At 45.3% G+C, this 19,814-nt stretch overlaps 1 long non-coding RNA gene across 1 annotated transcript; it reads left to right on the top strand.

Moving 5' to 3' along the window:
* The first annotated feature begins 10,999 nt into the window (after nt 1-10,999).
* On the top strand, nt 11,000-13,888 carry LOC116977320. Its single transcript, XR_004413176.1, has 3 exons — nt 11,000-11,110; nt 12,793-12,799; nt 13,876-13,888. It is a non-coding gene; the product is annotated as an uncharacterized LOC116977320 (long non-coding RNA).
* Nucleotides 13,889-19,814: the final 5,926 nt, after the last annotated feature.

Here is a 19,814-nt window from a genome sequence, read left to right on the forward strand (position 1 = left end):
GATACTGCCTGACCAGCTGAGTTACTCCAGCATTTTGTGTCTATCACCAATCTTATGTCGTTTGGCTTCATTCCATTAAAACTGGAACTTCCTTCCAACCATTTCTCATTTTACTCCATCCTCCATCCTCTATCAGATGTCTTCTTTTTTTCCCTGCACTTTGTATAACCTTGTTACTTTCCTTCTTGCTAAATCAACTCCTTTTTCTTACTCCTCTGCAATATCAGTTTAAAAAGCCAGCTTTACCAGTGAGTAACCTATCATCCAAGATTGAGGTGGTCGATATCATGAGTTATGAACCAAAGATATGATGATGGTGGATACGATGAATTATGAAGATAGACATAAAATGCTGGAGTAACTCAGTGGGTCAGGCAGCATCCCTGTAGAAAAAGGATGGGTGAAGTTTTGGGTTGAGACCCTTCTTCAGACTTTCTTCAGACCTTCTTCAGAATTATGAACCAAGGGTAAGGTGGTGGATATCATGAATTATGCTACAAACCATTTCAGGTGTACGACATCCCATTCATAGCTGTAACAGCAAAACAATCGGGAAAGGCTTAGGGCTTAGAAAATGCTTTGGGCATTTTCATATCATCAAAACAGTGGCAGGTCAGTCGAGAGCAGCTTGTGCAAATGGCGCAAAAAGCGAGGACTTCAAGTGCAAGGTTCACTGGACAGCCTTGGCAGATCTCCTTTTAGCAAGTCGTGCTAGACCCAAGATGCTTCACATGCTGGACACCATTATTGCTGTCAGAGTAGCAAAGTTGTACGCCTAAGTGATTGTGCACCATTACAATAAAACAAAGATCCCATAAAATATCCATTTCTCACCAATGAACAAATAGCAGCTAAAACTGTGACTGAAACCCTGTAACCCCATTCCATTCCTGATCTCAGGCCAATACTTTCTTCATGGAAGTATGTGTATTTGCAGACACTACAGAGAAAGAACTTACAAGAGCCTGAAGACTCATTGTTTGCCAAAACTCACATGAAGCTACTTGGTACAGCTTTTTTAGTTTAGTTTAGTTTAGTTTAGTTTGGTTTGGTTTAGTTTTGTTTAGTTTAGTTTAGTTTAGTTTAGATTAGTTTAGTTTATTGTCACGTGTTCCAAGGTACATTGAAAAGCTGTTTTGCTATCTAGTTAACAAAGACTACATGATTACAATCAAGCCATCCACAGTGGACAAATCCCGGATCAAGGGAATAACGTTGAGTGCAAGATAAAGTCCAGTAAAGTCCGATTAAAGATGGGTCGAAGGGTTTCCCATGAAGTAGATGGGAGGTCAGGACTGTTCTCTAGTTGGTGATAGAATGGTTCAGTTGTCTGATAACAGCTGGGAAGAAACTGTCCCTGAATCTGGAGATATGCATTTTCACAATTCTGTGCCTCCAGTACACATCTGTATACTTCTTTTGAATCCATTATTACAAGAGAACTGAGAAAATGGTAAGGAGGATTGTTAGGGCAGCACAGTGGCGCAGCGGTAGAGTTGCTGCCTTACAGCACCAGAGACCCATGTTCGATCTTGACTACGGGTGCTGTCTGTATGCAGTTTGTACGTTTTTCCCATGACCCGCGTGGGTTTTCTACAGGTGCTCTGGTTTCCTCCCACATTACAAAGACATGCAAGGTTTGTAGGTTAATTGGCTTGGTAAAATTGTAAATTGTCCCTAATGTGTGTAGGATTGTGTAAGTGTGTGGGGATCACCGGTCGGTGAGGAATCAATGGGCCAATGGGTCTGTATCTGCGCTGTATCTCTGAAACTAAAACTAAATGAATACCAAAGCAGATACCAACCTAGCCTGTTAGTGTAAACACCAGGCCTAGATGGTGCCTGTCCATATGTTTCTTCCATAGGTTTATTGGTAGTATTGTCTTCATCTGCAACTTCATCTAGATTTCTTGTGCATTTGTGCAGAGGGATCTATTTTGCTGTTTCAATGGTTAATTATGAATCCAAATCAAGATGGTGGATGTGATCGATTAATTTTGCTTCCAAGCATTATGTGGTCCAAAAATAATTTGTTCTTATCCAATACACTAGGTGCAGAAAGACGATCTGTGGTGTTCCTTCCAAGCAGCAGATTAAAGTTCAGAGCACAGAATGAATGTATAGTTAAAAGTATAGAGCCTAGATTGGCTGTTAGAGGGAAAAGCAACTCTTGTTTACAGATTCAGTGTGGTCTAATATCTTTGTTCTCACCTCTTCCCCAGCCAACAATGGGCCATTATGGTCTCCACCTTCCTTGTTTATCTGTTGCCAACCCTGATTTGTTCTGGTCTTTTCCTACCTCCAGTCCCCCCAACCCACTCTACTTTCAGTCTGAGGAAGGGTTCCAATCTGAAACATCACCCTTCCTTTTACTCCAGAGATGCTGCCTGACCTGCTGAGTTACTCCAGCACTTTGTGTCAATCTTTGGTATAAACCAGCCTCTGCAGTTTCTTCATACATATTACTATCTTACACTCTTGTACTTAGCATGAATATGCCGAATGTATACTAAATAGGATTGTCACTGAACTGTTTGCTAAGAGAATGAGAATTTCACTGTACTTTGGTACATGTGACAAAAGAGTAGAGTTGTACTCTTGAAAAAATGCACAGTGCAACTTGGCAATGGGCCTAACAAAAGGTTGCAGAGTGAAACAAGACTGAGGGAGCCTCTCTAAAAACAGGCCTTGAATCCAATGTTTTAGAAGTCAAGGGAGGCTGTGAAAGCTAAGTGCATGGAATTAGTGTGGACAGGATGTGTTTAGCAGACTTCTGGATACTTTGAGATATACAGATTCATCCCTGACCCCACAGTAAGGCATGCAATATGGTAATCTTCAACAACGTTAATGGAACTGAATTGCAGAAGAGGTGCACAATATGCATCTCACTACATCACATGTTTAGCATGCAGGCCTGAGGACACATTTCCAACCTTAAAACCCCACCATTTGAGCTTTGTAACACAAAGCCTTGTGTAAGGAACAGCAGGTGCAGTGTGGGTTGGGAGCAGAGGAGTTTAGTGGTGATTTCCGGGTGCTTTGAGCAAGCAGTGCGCAGTTCGAAAATAATTCCCACTTGTGTTATTTATTAAGGGTTAGGTAGCCAACTAGGTTTCAAAAATCAACCAATCACGACTTAGGCTTCGGGATCAAAAGCCTGTTGTTGGCTCCAGGTTCAAAGGGAGTTACGGGGAATAAAAAGCTTTTGAATAAACCAGTCCACATTGAAGAAGTGAGTTGTCAATTGGTGAGCCGTAAATGAAGGATGCTTTGAGTTTGTGAGGAATTTATACTGAATGTTTTACTAAACATAACTTTATGCCTCTCCCTTGGTCAACACACTGCATAAGCTTTCCTCTCTGCTGAACCACCGTCTCAGTTATTAGCATCAGCTCTTGCTTCCTGACTGTCACTGATTACTGTCTTATAGTCTCTTTCAAGTCAAATCAGAGGGGCAAATCGAGGCAACAGTGAACCATAATGAGTACACTGATGTTTCCTCCCAGTTGCTATCAGGCGAATGAATGGTCCTCGCATCAGCTAGAGTGCCATCTAGAGACCTCATTGGAGACCTTTGAACTATCTTTAATCAGACCTTATCTTGTACTAAATGTTGCGCCCTTTATCCTTTATCTGTGCACTGTGGACAGCTTGATTGTATGCATGTATACTTTTCTCCCACCGGATAGCATGCAAACAAAAGCTTTTCACTGTACCTCGGTATATGTGACAATAATAAACTAATCTAAACTAAATATATTATAAGGTGCCATTCACTAAACGTTTGCATTGGGTAAGTGAACAGACAGGGAGAGCAAAGCATAAATTTTACACTTTAATTTCTTGCCACTTTAATGTCAAACCATCTGTATCTTTGAAATTCAAGCCCAATATTCACATCCTGCACTTATCATCTAACTAAACATAGGTGGCATGAATGATGGAAGTACAGCCCATGATTTTACTTCGGAGTCACGTGAGTGACTCTGTGAAGAACCCGCTCAGTACGCATGCGCGGCATTACGCCAGCAGTGCAACAGCGGCCACATCGGGAGTCAGGCGCTCCCGCTACGGGGTGAAAGAACGGGGGATCAGGTAAGTACCCTGAGGTCGGGTTTTTCTTTCACAGGAGGAGCCTTCTGCTTTTCAGGCAGAGAAGAAAGGCTCTTGGACAAACCTGTCCCCCGCTCGACTCCACGGAGGAGCGTTCCATCTGGGGTGGGGGCAGCATCAAGGCGGTAGGACCGCTTACCGGGCGCTCCACTATTCCCCGACACCGTGCCGAGCCCAGCCCGCTAGCGCCTGAGCAGCGGGCTGGAAGTAAAGCCACGGAAGAGGCGTCCGGCCGGTGGCTTCCGACTTGTCGGACGGGGACGTCTCTCCACCCACACGGGGAGGGGAGACAGCCGCCTGAGCCGCCTGGAGCAGCTCCTGGAGCAGGAGCTCCAGCGAGACGCGCTTCGTGAGGGACGCTCTCGCAGGGCGAGTTCAGGCACTCCCTCCACAGTGTCTTGTGCACTGTCCATGGCTTCCTCCTTACCCGAGGGTAGCTTTGGTGACCAGGACTGGGCTGGTCAAGAAGAGGGGACGCTGGCTGAAGATGTCGGGAGTATGCAAGGGGTGCAGGAACAGGAAGAGCTGCTAGGTGTGGTGGACCGCTACGTGGCAACCCCACGTGCAGGAGGCCGTTAAAGGCCCTACAGGAGAGGTGGTCAATGAGGCGTATACAGCTCCAGAGAACTGTGAGTCCCTTAAAGTGCCGGCTGTAAACAGCCAAAAGTGGGGGCACGTTGGGGCAAATATTCGGAACCAGGAGCTAAAACTGCAGCGGATCCTCAGGCTCCTGACGTCAGCCATCACATCGTTTGCTCATTCCGTGGACAAATACGGAGATGACCACAACCTTCGTAAACAAATCATAAGACCTGCCATAAAATCCTAAATTTGCGGGGTTGTGCATACCCCAGCCACTGAGCCAGACGCACTGCTCTTTGGCAAAAACCTCACAAAGCATATGAAGGATATGGAAGAGGCCTTAAAAAACATTCGGTCTCATGAGTGCAGGCCCCGGGACGAGCAAACCAAAAACAATAATTCCTAAGCAGCAGCACCCCATCGCGTCCACCAGTCGACGTCTGCCATATGGGACTGGTGAAAGCTCGGGGTCCGCATTCTATCCCCGGAAGTCTTCTTTAGACCAGGGCCCATGGAAAATGCGCCACCCCCCAACATCACCGCCACGTCAGACAACGTGCAAGACTCGTTGGACCGGCAGGAAACAGAAGAATACCCATAACCATGGAGGTAGGTGGGTCTGGTTCCTACCAGCATATAGATAATAGGGGCTTAATACTAACAGGGGGGAGATTATACCTTTTTTAAGAAGCACGGGAGTCTATCACGAGTGATCAGTATATACTCAATGGCATTAGTGGATACAAAATACAATTCATACTAGAAAAATTACCACCAGTTCAACATTCACCCCAGAGGGTATTTTCCCTCTCCGTTAAAGAAACGAGAGGGACAAGCTGAACTGGTGAGACTAATTACAAAGGGTATCATGGGAAAACATGAACCTTTGGAATTCATATCAAATATTCGTCACTAAACCCAAAAAAGATGGTGGATGTCGCATCATCATTGACTTAACTTCACTAAATATGTTTGTTAAGTATATACATTTCAAAATGGAAACGGTTGTTACTGAAAAAACAACTAATTTCCAAAGGATACTTCATGGCAAGCATTGATCTTAAAGATGTTTACTATTTAGTACCATTCACAAGGATCATCGCAGATACCTGAAATTTACCTGGATGGGGCAGCTATGGCAGTTTAAAGCGTTACCCAATGGGTTCACATCAGCCCAAGATCATTCACCAAGATACTAAAACCAGCTCTGGCAATATTCAGAAGACAAAAACCTATTGTCATGGCATATCTTGATGATATCTTAAATAATAGGCAAGACCATGGAATTGACTATGTTAGCTGTATCAGCTACCAAACAGTTATTCGAAAACCTGGGATTGTCTTACATCCAGATAAATCTAAGTTGAAGCCATCTACAATCATGGACTACTTGGGCTTCACAATTAATTCAGTCTACGTGACTGTAACATTGCCAAGAGACAAAACAGTTGAATTGGCACAATCATGCAACAATTTAATGGTCAACGAACTACCAACTATTCGACAAGTAACAGAGTAATTGGGAAAATGGTAACAGCATTTCCGGCTACACAATTCGGACCTTTGCACTGTCAAAACTTACAAAGAGCAAAGGTACAGGCACCAAAACGACATACAGGTCATTATGATCGTGTCATGAAGTTACCCACTGAAGCAATATCAGAACTACAGTGGTGGGCAAAAAACGTTTGGCATAGTTTCAGCCCTATTATCATCACTAACCTTACGTTAGTTATCCAAACAGATGCCAGTGCTCTAGGCTGGGGAGCAACTAACTCTATATCTAGCACAGGTAGTAGATGGACTAACCCAGAGTCATCATTACCACTTACACTGGGCATTAATTATCTAGAGATGTTGGGTGACTTTGATGGTTTAAAAGCATATGCACAAATATGCATCACTTGCATGTACGGTTACAAATAGATAATACTACGGTGGTGGCCTACATTAACCATATGGGCGGCATAAAATCGGTATCATGCGACAATTTGGCAATGGCATGGTGTGTCGAAAGACATATTTGGCTATCAGCAACTTACCTGCCAGGTAAGCTAAATACAGTGGCAGACACCAGGTCATGTAAATTTAATGACAACATCGAATGGATGTTAAACCCCCAAAAATTTGCAAACGTTATCAAGCAATATGGCACGCCAGATATCGATTTATTTGCATCAAGGCTAAATCACCAGGTACCTATGTATGTCGCTTGGAAACCAGACCCTGAGGCAGCAGCGGTAGATGCGTTCGCGCTGGATTGGGGAAATTCTGCTTCTATGCATTTCCTCCCTTCTGCCTCATCAGTCGAGGACGACGCACAGCACAAATGGACTCTGCTTCAGGTATTTTGATAGTACCCGACTGGCCTACGCAGCCATGGTTCCCAATACTCCATGACATGGTTCTTGAAACTCCGATGGTATTCCCCAGTGACCCAGAGTTATTAACACCCAGTGTCGGGCATAAGCCACCGTGCCATGAAAAAATCAAACTCCTGGGTTGCAGATTCTGCACAAACCACTTCTGGGACTGGGATTATCAGAACAAACCTTCGACACCATGTCAGCATCCCTCCAAACATCCACTAAAAAACAGCACTTGTCCAGCATCAAAGAATGGGAGAAGTACTGCTTGGATACAGGGACCACCTACTCAACCGCTACAGTTACCAACGTACTGGAATTCCTGGCGAACCTTCACCACGATGAAGGACTCAGCTACAGAGCCATCAACACAGCTAGAAGTGCCCTGTCTGTCTATTTAAAACCAACTCCAGGACAACAGGCCATGGGGTCCCACCCGCTGGTGGTCAAACTAATGAAGGGTATTTACAACTCTAACCCCCTAGACCAAGGTACACCCATATATGGGATGTCAGTGTGGTCCTGACATACCTCAGGGGATGGCCACCAGCCAGATCCCTCAACCTGGAACAATCTATGCTCAAAACACTCGTGTTGATGGCACTTGTATCTGCACAGAGGGTCCAGTCACTACACCTATTGCGACTGGACAGCATGCTCACAGCTCCAGACCAGATCTCTGTCGTTATCCAGGGACTGATCAAACAGAGCAGACCAGGAACACCTAATCCAATCGTGGAATTCCGGGCTTACCCACCAGAACCACGTTATGTGCCATGACCCACCTACTATCCTACATAGACACAACCAAAAATATTCGAGGGAGATGAAAAGCCTTGTGGGTCAGTCATAAAAAACCTTATGGTCGGGTGACGAGCCAAACCATTGCGAGATGGCTCAAGCAGGTGCTAAAAGCTGCTGGGATAAACACTAACATGTACAAATCTCATTCCACCAGGGCAGCATCCACGTCGACGGCTAAAAGAATGGACGTGCCTATAGACCACATCCTGGCTACAGCAGGATGGTCAGGGGAAAGACCGTTCAGAAATTTTATAATAAGCCGTTGGCAAAACCTGTTTTATTTGCAGAAAAGATTTTACAGACTGCAAATATTTAATTTAAGCCCAGGGGAGCAGTTTAATTCTTGTTGTTATTGTTAACAAATACCTTTGTGTTTTTCTACAAACAGATTCATTGGTTGATTACGATAACACACTTCCTCCCTCAAGGACTTCGGCAGTGAGTGAAGTAATAACTGTTACACGGTTTGAAATCACAGAGCTTTGAAGTCTTCACGTAGTCACTCACCTGACTCCGAAGTAAAATAGTAAGATTAAACGAGAACTTGCCAGTTTGAAGTTTGATCTGTATTTTATGAGGAGTTACGATGAGGGATTACGTGCCCTCCGCTCCCACCCTCAATAATATGGGTCAAATTGATAAACTGATGTCTCCTTTTCTTTAGTATGTTTACTTCAATAACTGTGTCTATCTGTGATTCCACACCGCTGCTTTGAAGTATGCCGCGCATGCGTGCTGAGCGGGTTCTTCACGTAATCCCTCATCGTAACTCCTCATAAAATACAGATCAAACTTCAAACTGGCAAGTTCTCGTTTAATCTTACTATTTTGCACCGTAGGGATCATCGAATATTGAAGATAGACACAAACAGCTGGAGTAACTCACCATTCCTGTCCCAACTCTTTCACAGGGTCCCGACCCGAAACGTCACTCGTCCTTTCCCTCCACAGATGCTGCCTGACCCGCTGCGTTACTCCAGCACTTTGTGTTCATTGACAGACCTAACCAGGTATTCCCACTTCCCCCCCGATCTATCTCCACCATATTGCAACTCTTTTCCTCAAGTAATGTCGGCTTCCTATTCAGCTCCAGCTCTTTCTTTAATCTTCTCTCCTCAATGGAGAACACCTCCATGTTTCTCAAGACTCTGCGGTTACTGCTTCTGAAGGAAATGGGAGTGAGCTTTGAAAATATCTCAAGGATTGAAATTTGTCTTTCAAATTCTTCTTCATTCTGGAACCATTCCGTTAATTTGGACATTTTTGGGTCGGACCCTGTCTAAGAGTTGGGACAGGAATGGTGGCGGGAGGGGGAGATGGGTCATGCTTGGTTCCCTTTGGTCTTAATGCTTGAGATTGTTCAACTTTCGATGAATCTGGCAGGCAGGTTTGCTAGTGCTATGGGAGATTTTAACATGCAGGTAGACTGGGAAAATCAGGTTGGTGCTGGACCCCAAGAAAGGGAGATTGTAGAGTGCTTGTACTTAGAGCAGCTTGTACTGGAGCCTACCAGGGAGAAGGCAATTCTGGATTTAGTGTTGTGTAATGAACCGGATTTGATAAGGGAACTCAGGGTAAAGGAATCATTAGGAGGTCGTGACCATAATATGATAAGTTTTAATCTTCAACTTGAGAGGGAGAAGGTAAAATCGGAAGTGTAAGTATTGCAGTTGAACAAAGGGGACTATGGAGGCATGAGGGAGGAACTGGAAAGGGACCCAAGCAGGGATGACGTTGGAACAGCAATGGCAGGTATTTCTGGGAATGATACAGAAGATGCAGGATCATTTCATTCCAAAGAGGAAGAAAGATTCTAAGGGGAGTAAGAGGTGACTGTGGCTGACAAAGACAGTATAAAAATAAAAGGGAAGACGTATAACATAGTAAAGATGAGCAGGTAGCCAGAGGATTGGGAAACTTTTAAAGTTTAACAGAAGGTAACTAAAAAGGCAATAATAGGGAGAAAAGATGAGGTATGAAGATAAGCTAGCCAAGAATATAAAGGAGGATAGTAGAAGCTTCTTTAGGTATGTGAAGAGGAAAAAATTAGTTAAGGCAAATGTGGGTCCCTTGAAGACAAAAACAGGCGAATTTATTATGGGGAACAAGGAAATGGCAGACGAGTTGAACAGGTACTTTGGTTCGGTCTTCACTAAGGAGGACACAAACAATCTCCCAGATGTACTAGGGGACAGAGGACCTAGGGTGACGGAGGAACTGAAGGAAATTCACATTAGTCAGGAAATGGTGTTGGGTGGACTGATGGGCTTAAGGCTGATAAATCCCCAGGGCCTGATGGTCTGCATCCCAGGGTACTCAAGGAGGTGGCTCTAGAAATTGTGGACACATTGATGATCATTTTCCAATGTTCTATAGATTCAGGATCAGTTCCTGTGGATTGGAGGGTAGCTAATGTACCACCACTTTTCAGGAAAGGAGAGAAAGCAGGGAATTATAGACCAGTTAGCCTGACATCGGTGGTGGGGAAGAGGCTTGAGTCGATTATCAAAGATGTAATAGCGGCGCATTTGGATAGCAGTAACAGGATCAGTCTGTCAGCATGGAATTACGAAGAGGAAATCCTGCTTGTCAAATCTTCTGGAATTTTTTGTGGATGTAACAAGTAAAATGGATAAGGGAGAACCAGTGGATGTAGTGTACCTGGACTTTCAGAAAGCCTTTGATAAAGTCCCACACAGGAGATTAGTGGGCAAAATTAGAGTACATGGTATTGGGGTAGGATATTGACATGGATAGAAAATTGGTTGGCAGACAGGAAACAAAGAGTAGGGATTAACGGGTCCATTTCAGAACGGCAGGTTGTGACTAGTGGGGTGCCGCAAGGTAATATATATTTTACAATATATATTAATGATATAGATCAGGGGTTGGCAACCTTGTTCTGCATAGGGGCCAGGATGCATGTCTGTGAGCGGATGGCGGGCCACATCTATCACGTGCACACTTGGATCACGCCCTCATCCCGCCCCGGATGGCAGGCATCAAATCACGTGTTCACATAGATTCCGCCACTTCGAGGATGCCACCCAGAGCACTGGCCTCTAGTTATGGGCGCTCACGAACATGGCACATCTACGGACCATTGCCTTGGCTGCGTCTAGAAGGAGGTGGCTCAAATACTCACACTCACTCGCTCCCGGCTTATTGACAACCCCGATCCCGACTGTGAAGCCCAGAAACAGAAGGTGCGCGGTCGTGCCGGTGGCTTTGCTCAGGATGCGGTACAACCAGAGCTCGGTGCTCGGCCGCGCACGGCGCTCAGCCGCTCTCGGCAGCTCCGCTATTGCGGCCGCCAGCGCTGGCTTCCTTGCATCCTTGCGTCACTGCACCTGGGCACCACGGCGTCGGGCCTGGGAGGACCAGCTCGGCCTCACGCAGGGCGATGAGCAGCAGGATTGAATGCATCTTTTTCACAGTGTTTCACCCGACCCTTGATCCGAAAATCACCTGCCAGGTACCATAGATGACGGAAGTCTGCGGGCCAGATGATTATGGAAAATAAAATACGCCTGTGGGCCGGATGATTTCAGGTTACGGGCCGCATTCGGCCCATGGGCCGTAGGTTGCCGGCCCCTGATTTAGATGAAGGAATTAAATGTAACATTAGCAAATTTGCAGATGACACAAAGCTGGGTGGCAGTGTGAACTGTAAAGAGGATGCTATGAGGATGCAAAATTACTTGTACAGGTTGGGTGAGTGGACAGATGCATAGCAGATGCAGTATAATGTGGATAAATGTGAGGTTATCCATTTTGGAGGTAAGAACAGGAAGGCAGAATATTATCTGAATGGTGTCAGGTTAGGAAAAGGGAAAGTATAGTGAGACCTGGGTGTCTTTGTACACCAGTCACTGAAAGTAAACATGCAGGTACAGCAAGCAGTGAAGAAAGCTAATGGCATGTTGGCCTTCATAACGAGAGGATTTGAGTATAGGAGTAAAGAGGTCCTTCTGTAGTTGTACAGGGTCCTGGTGAGACCATATCTGGAGCATTGTGTGCAGTTTTGGTCTCCTAATTTGAGGAAGGACATCCTTGCTATTGAGGCAGTGCAGCGTAGGTTCACGAGATTAATCCCCAGGATGGCTGGACTGTCATATGAGGAAAGATTGGAAAGACTGGGCTTGCATTCACTGAAATTTAGAAGGATAAGAGGGGATCTTATAGAAACATATAAAATTATAAAAGGACTGGACAAGCTAGATGCAGGAAAAATGGTCCCAATGTTGGGGGAGTCCAGAACCAGGGACCACAGTCTAAGAATAAAGGGGAGGCCATTTAAAACTGAGATGAGAAAAAACTTTTTCACCCAGAGAGTTGGGAATTTGTGGAATTCTCTGCCACAGAAGGCAGTGGAGGCCAACTCACTGGATGAATTTAAAAGATAGAGCTCTAGGGGCTAGCGGAATCAAGGGATAGGGAGAGAAGGCAGGCACAGGTTACTGATTGTGGATGATCACAAGGGCCAAGTTGCCTCGAAGGGCCAAATTGCCTCCTCCTGCACCAAATTTCTATGTTTTTATGAATGGCTGTGCTGGCTCGAAGGGCCGAATAGCCTATTCCTGCACTTATTGTCTATGTATCTATGTATCTATGAATCCGAAATGTCACAGTGTTATTTGGGAATGGTGATGGAGGGAAGCAAAGGAATACATAGATCAGATACCCTAATGTGTAGCATAATGAAATTACAGGAGCTTGTAATTAAAGATCAAATGTCTGAACAATTATGACCATTTACTGTTAATTAGACAACCAACATGGGTAAAAGAATGGTAAACCTGATTGAATATTTTGAACCTGTGGCTAAAGTCTGCGTGTGTTATTTACATGCATCATTTGATAAAGTTCTTCATAAGAGATAGCGAGCTAAAACCGGAGATTAATTAATGACTGGACTTTAGAGATACAGCGTGGAAACAGGACCTTCGGTACACCAATTCGTGCTGATCAGCAATCACCCTGTACACTAGTACTATCCTACACACTAGGGACAATTTAACAGGTATAAAGTATGGGTCCAAGGCTGGTCACAGATCAGCCACAATTTCATTTGATGGGAGACCAGGCGCAAGGGACTAAGTGGCCTACACATGTTGCTGTGTTCTTGATAGGCTTTCAGCAACTTTAACAATTGAAAAAAGTAGTAGCACAAGTCACTGTGGTGTGGGTTAGTTGCCTGAATGGATGAGTGGAGCTATTCAAAACCCTGATCACAAGATGTTAAAGAGTGAAGTGTAGTCAGGAATTTAGACATTTATGAAACAACTCAAATTTAAACAAAAAACACCTCCAATCAAGCAGGTGTAGTAGGAAGATAAATAATTACAGTTTTAGTCATTTTAGTTCTGATACTATGATTGTCATCTATGTCCATCACTGCTACTCTACAGGTATTTTACCGCACTGGACACTGTATACTAGAGCAGCATTGTACACTGGCCCTGCAGTCCCCTGCCACACTGGGCACTGTACACTAGACCAGCAGTCCCCTGCCACACTGGCCACTGTACACTAGGCCAGCAGTCCCCTGCCACACTGGGCACTGTACACTAGACCAGCAGTCCCCTGCCACACTGGGCACTTTACACTAGACCAGCAGTCCCCTGCCACACTGGGCACTATACACTAGACCAGCAGTCCCCTGCCACACTGGCCACTGTACACTAGGCCAGCAGTCCCCTGCCACACTGGCCACTGTATAATCCCACTAGGCCAGCAGTCCACTGCCACACTAGCCGCTTGCAGGAACACCAAATCCCGCAACTAGAAATCTGGATTTATTGTTGCCTTTCCAACAGTCACAGCCTTCCAAGAGTCGGTGCGTACCAGCACCTCAATCAAAGCCTGTTGGCAGCCCAGCTGCTGCATGTTATCTGCCCCTCTCCAAGGCGAGCTCCGTTACCATGGCAACGTGTCTTGTCTGACTTACAACCAACATTTTTCTCGGGACCTTCTGACTGCATTAATAGTCGGCCCTGCCCCCGAGCAAATCACTTCCATATGCCATTTGTGGGCACTTTCCTGCACCTTTAACTTGTAAGAGCGACAGCTTTTGACTTCACACCATGAGCTGATCCAGCAACAAGGAGCATGTCGATGGGGCCACTGCAGTGTACAGCGCGCCCATTCCTTAAGAGCTATTTGTAAGCCGGTGTCGACGGAAAATAAATCGCTGCACATTACTGCATCCCAGATGTTGTGGTCAGCAGCTAAGTCACGCAGTCACACAGCCAGAGAACAGGCCTTTCAGCCCACCCAGCCCATGGCAGCCAACAAGCACTCATTTACACTCATCCCATTTTACATAATACCATTTGACGCTACCTTCAGTTTAGTTTAGTTTAATTTATTGTCACGTTTACCAAAGTGCAGTAAAAAGCTTTTTAGTTTTGTGCTATCCAGTCAGCGGAAAGGCTATACATGATAACAATTAAGCCGTCCACTGTGTATAGATACAGGTTAAAGGGAATAATGTTTAGTGCATTATAAAGTCCAGCAAAGTCTGATTAAATGTAGTCCGAGGGTCTCCAATGAGGTAGATGGTAGATAGAGAAACCTTGGCACAAAGGTCGAGCATTTTTGCATGGCAAGAACTTCTCCTGTTCCAAAGCCAGATGGTTTCAGCTTGAGGGAGCTGCAATTAAGTGGCTAACGAAGGCACCAAAACCAGAATGCATAAAACTATTTTTAATTCATTGTTTATAAACATTTTACTGAGTGCAGAATTAAGTTTGGATTACACTCATAAGGTAGAAGTTGGAATATTTTAATAAAGAACATTAAATGCCAAAATATGCTTTAAGCCATTCCATTTGGGAAAGGTGACAGTAGTAAAGTCATACAGCATGGAAACAGGCCTTTAATCCCAACTTGCTCATGCTGACCAAGGTGCCCCATCTACACTAGTTCCAACTGCCTGCGTTTGGCCCATATCCCTCTAAACCTTTCCTATCCATGTACCTGCCCAAATGTCTTATCACCTCTTCCGCAGCCAACAATGCACCATTGTGGGCTCCACCTTTCCTTGATCGTCTTTGCTGGCCTTGATTTGTTCTCTTCATACCTTTCATTCTTTAGTTCTTTGTACCTTTTCGTACCTCTAGTTTCCTTCTCCTCTGACGCTCAGTTTGAAGAAGGGTTTCAACCCGAAACGTCACCTATTCCTTTTCTCCAGAGATGCTGCCGGTTACTCCAGCATTTGATGTCCATCTTCGGTGTAAACCAGCATCTGCCGTTCCTTCCTACACATCCATTGCACTATTGGCGGGATGCAAGGATTTTTCCATTTTGTCCTTTAACTTTCCTCCGATAGTGTCAAAGAGTCATACAGTGTGGAAACAGGCCCTTCGGCCCACCTTGCCCATGCCAACCAACATGTCCCATCTACACGAGCCCCACCAGCCTGCATTTGGCCCACTCCCTCTAAACCTATCTTTACCATATACCTGTCCAAATGTATAAATGCAAGCTTTCTTTCCTGCACATGAATAGATTATCATTCAGTCCCAGAGCCCTTTAGGTGGACAACCCCAAAATTCTGCACATCCCAGCATCACAGTTAAATCAAACTAGACTAGTTTCTTGCTCTGCATGACATTTCTATGTGTTTCTTGGGCTGGGGAGAGGGGAGTGGAGATATTATAGAGGTTTACAAAATCATGAGTGGAATAGATCGGGTAGATGCACGGAGTCTCTTGCCCAGAGTAGGGGAATCAAGAACCAGAGGACATAGGTTTGAGGTGAGGTGGGAAAGATTTATTAGGACCCTTTCACACAAAGGGTGGTGAGTGTGTGAAATGAGCTGCCGGAGGAGATAGTTGAGGCAGGTAGTATCGCAACATTTAAGAAACATTTGGACAGGTGCATGGATAAGACTTATTAGAGGGATATGGGCCAGATGCAGACAGGTGAAACCAGTGTATTATAGAACATGTTGGTCGGTGTGGACAAGTTGGGCCGAAGGGCCTGTTTCCACACCGTATGATTCTATGGCTCAACATGTTGATTTCACCTTCTTTGAAGTCCTGTTTTTATTTTTTACTCCACCAACTATTTGCCCAGAGATTTCTAGTCATCAAAGAAAGAGTTGCTACTATTGCATCTGCCGTTCTGTTTGGTGTATCCTTCCAGGTTTCACACTCCAGGCCATAACCCAGCAGCCAAACTTTGTGCAGCAGCATCAGGTGGCCCAGTGGCGCAGCGGTGGATTTGCTGCTTTACAGCGCCAGAAACCCGGGTTCGATCCTGACTACGGGCGCTTGTCTGTAGGGAGTTTGTAAGTTCTTCCCGTGACCTGTGTGGGTTTTCTCCGGTTTCCTCCCACACTCCAAAGACATACTCTAATTCGGTTTGTACTCTAATTGGCTTGATAAATTTGTAAATTGTCCGTAGTGTGTGTAGGGTAGTGTTAGTGTGCGGGGATCGTTGGCCGGCATGGACCCAGTGGGCTGAAAGCCGTCTCCACACTGTTTCTCTAAACTAAACTAAACTAAATTGTTGCGATGAAGTAGATTCAATAAAAGTAATGGCAATGCTTAAAATCAAACAACAGTAACAAAGCAAAAAACTACTTGTCAGAAAAACGCTTATAAGCAGCTATCTTGGGGTTTTCTGGATGAGCAAATTAACTGTTGGATAATTTTTGGTCTTTTTCAAAGTTTAAATTTCCCAAATAGCCTTTTCCTCGGTTAGAGCTCCCCCTCCTGACCATCAACCTCAATGAACCATGGCACTCTGTGAAAGAGTCAAGAGTTTTCGTTTTAGTTTTAGAGCTCCAGCATGGTAACTGGCACAACGAGTCTACACCGACATCCATCACCCATTCCCATGAGTTCAATATTATTCCACATTTGCATCCACTCCCTACACAGTGGGGCAATTTACAGAGGCCTATTAACCTGCAGTCCCATGGTAGACACAAAGCACAGGAGTAACTTAGCGGGTCAGGCAACATCTCTGGAGAAAATGGATAGGTGACGTTTTAGGCCATGACCCTTCTTTAGGCTTGCAGAACTCCCATCAGTGGAGAACTTCTTCAAAGTAAGCAAACCTTTGTAGATCAGTGTCACTCGTACTGTGGCTCCGACCACAGGCTTATTAGAGAGCGCGCTCTCTCGCTCTCTTTCTCTCTCTGTTAGACTAATAGTATGCATGCTGAGATGAAAGCTCTTTGAGTTACCTCTGCAGAGTTGCTAATAAAAGACTATGGATTCTAATCACAATGTCTGAGCCTGATCTTTATCCAACATGGTGTCAGAAGTGAACAGGCGCAATTTAATGCTGATTATTATGAACCGGCGCAGTTTAATGCTGCGAGTGTCCAGATTGTTCCAGCTGAATCTATTCAGGACCCTGAATGCCTGCTGAACAAGTTCTGACAGCTACGTGAGTTACGCATTAATCTTGTAATGGAGCGCCATAAATTTTTCTCGCGAAGCCAAAGACGTGGTGAACCTGTCGAAGCATACGTCAGTTCTTGGAAACACATCGCCAGCAGGTGCAAGTTTGATAATTTGTGTGATAGTCTGATACGGACAGACTGGTCTATGGAATTCTAAATGACAAGGTGCGTGATGAACTTTTACGTGATACTGAGCGCACTCTGGAGACTGCTGGAAACCTCTGTGGCATTGCAGTAATGACACATTCTCACACCAGATCTTTGGTGTAAGGTCCCCATTCTGACTATGATGTTAATGTTGCCGGCACAGTTTATCAAGCTCAACGCCAGTTTTCCCAGGTGCCCGGCAGGTCTGATGTTAAACTCATTAATAATTGTGTGAACTGTGGAGGTTCGCATGTTGCAATTCGTGAACATTGCCCGGCTTATGGGAAGCTTTGCCACTTCTGTAAACGAAGAAATCACTTTATTCGTTGTTGTCGTTCATTTGGAAAAAGAGTTCAAACGAAGCAATCTGTCAATTTGCTCAACCATGGGAGCATGGCTCCAGAGCTTTCCCAGGTAGTTCAAGCTAACGAGGACATACTGTCTGCTAACAAGAATCTTGATATCGACGTACATTCTTTGTCTGACTTGTCTCATAAACATCAGGATCCCAGGGTCGCTCTCCTCATTAATGGAAATAATGTTTTTGTAAAGCTAGACACTGGGGCTCGCTGCAATGTGTTATCCTTATCTGAGCTGAAACGGGTTAGAAAAAATAGGCTATCATTCACACAGCTGCCACTCTACTTCCATTTGCAGGTTGTGCAGTGCACCCTATCGTTCAAGTCGAGCTACGATGCTGTCTTGATTCACGGGTTCACAGCCTGAGCTTCTTTATTGTCAGAAAAAATGTGCCTTCTTTGCTGGGCATTGATGCTTGTAACGACCTGGGTCTGGTCACCTTCAGTGCATCTATTTGTCAACCGTCTACAACATGTGGCTTCACTCAACAAATCCTGACACAATACAAGCGTCTGCTCGACGACAAGTTGGGCAGGTTGCCTGTCAAGTACACAATTACAACTAACCCCGATGTACTCCCAGTTGTCCGTCCAGCACACCAGATCCCCCATGCTATATGGGACCGTGTACAAGGTGAACTCGACAGAATGGTGGCTATAGGTGTGATTGCCCCCGTCACTGACTCCCTCGGATTGGGTCTCGATCATGGTTGTAGCAACAAAATAGAATAAGGATGAAATACAGATTTGCATCAATCCTAAGGATTTAAACACAGCCATTAAGCGACCACACTATCCCATGCGCACAGTGGAAGAGATTGCAGCGCAGTTGGGCAAAGTGACTGTATTCACAGTACTAGAAAGTAGGCATGCAGGTGCAGCAGGCAGTAAAGAAAGCGAATGGTATGTTGGCATTCATAGCAAAAGGATTTGAGTATAGGAGCAGGGAGGTTCTGCTGCAGTTGTACAGGGTCTTGGTGAGACCACACCTGGAGTATTGCGTACAGTTTTGGTCTCCAAATCTGAGGAAGGACATTATTGCCATAGAGGGAGTGCAGAGAAGGTTCACCAGACTGATTCCTGGGATGTCAGGACTTTCTTATGAAGAAAGACTGGATAGACTCGGATTGTACACGCTAGAATTTAGGAGATTGAGGGGGGATCTTATAGAAACGTACAAAATTCTTAAGGGATTGGACAGACTAGATGCAGGAAGATTGTTCCCGATGTTGTGGAAGTCCAGGACAAGGGTTCACAGCTTAAGGATAGAGGGGAAATCCTTTAGAACCGAGATGAGAAGAACATTTTTCACGCAGAGAGTGGTGGATCTCTGGAACTCTCTGCCACAGAAGGTAGTCGAGGCCAGTTCATTGGCTATATTTAAGAGGGAGTTAGATGTGGCCCTTGTGGCTAAAGGGATCAGGGGGTATGGAGAGAAGGCAGGTACGGGATACTAAGTTGGATGATCAGCCATGATCATTATTGTTCTTCTCATCTCGGTTCTAAAGGATTTCCCCTCCATCCTTAAGCTGTGACCCCTTGTCCTGGAATTCCCCAACATCGGGAACAATCTTCCTGCATCTAGCCTGTCCAATCCCTTAAGATTGGCGGCGCGACTCACCCGTTGCAGTGGCCCCTACAGCCTGTCTGTCTTTTTTTTATTTTTTGTCTAGTTAAATGTAGTGTTGGTGTTTTTTAATACTGATTTTAAATGTGTATATGTGGGGGGCGGGGGGGGGGAGGGGAAAACGGTTTAAAATCTCTTCCCTGTCTGGGAGACCCGACCTTTTCCCTGTCGGGTGTCCGTTGTCGTTGGGGCCTAGCACCGTGGAGCGGCCTCCAACCTGAACGACCCGGGGGCTCGGGAGACTGCGGAGCTGCGGACTACTCACCATCGTGGGGCTGGCCGGCCTCGGAGCGTGGGGAGCGGTGGTGACTCGCTGCTGCGACTCGACTCCTGGGGCTCGGAGGCTCCAGCAACGCAGCCGCAGGTCCGGTGGACTGGGACATCGGGAGCTT

Source organism: Amblyraja radiata, chromosome 9 (genome assembly GCF_010909765.2).
Source record: "Amblyraja radiata isolate CabotCenter1 chromosome 9, sAmbRad1.1.pri, whole genome shotgun sequence".
In the NCBI taxonomy this organism is placed as follows: Eukaryota; Metazoa; Chordata; class Chondrichthyes; order Rajiformes; family Rajidae; genus Amblyraja; species Amblyraja radiata.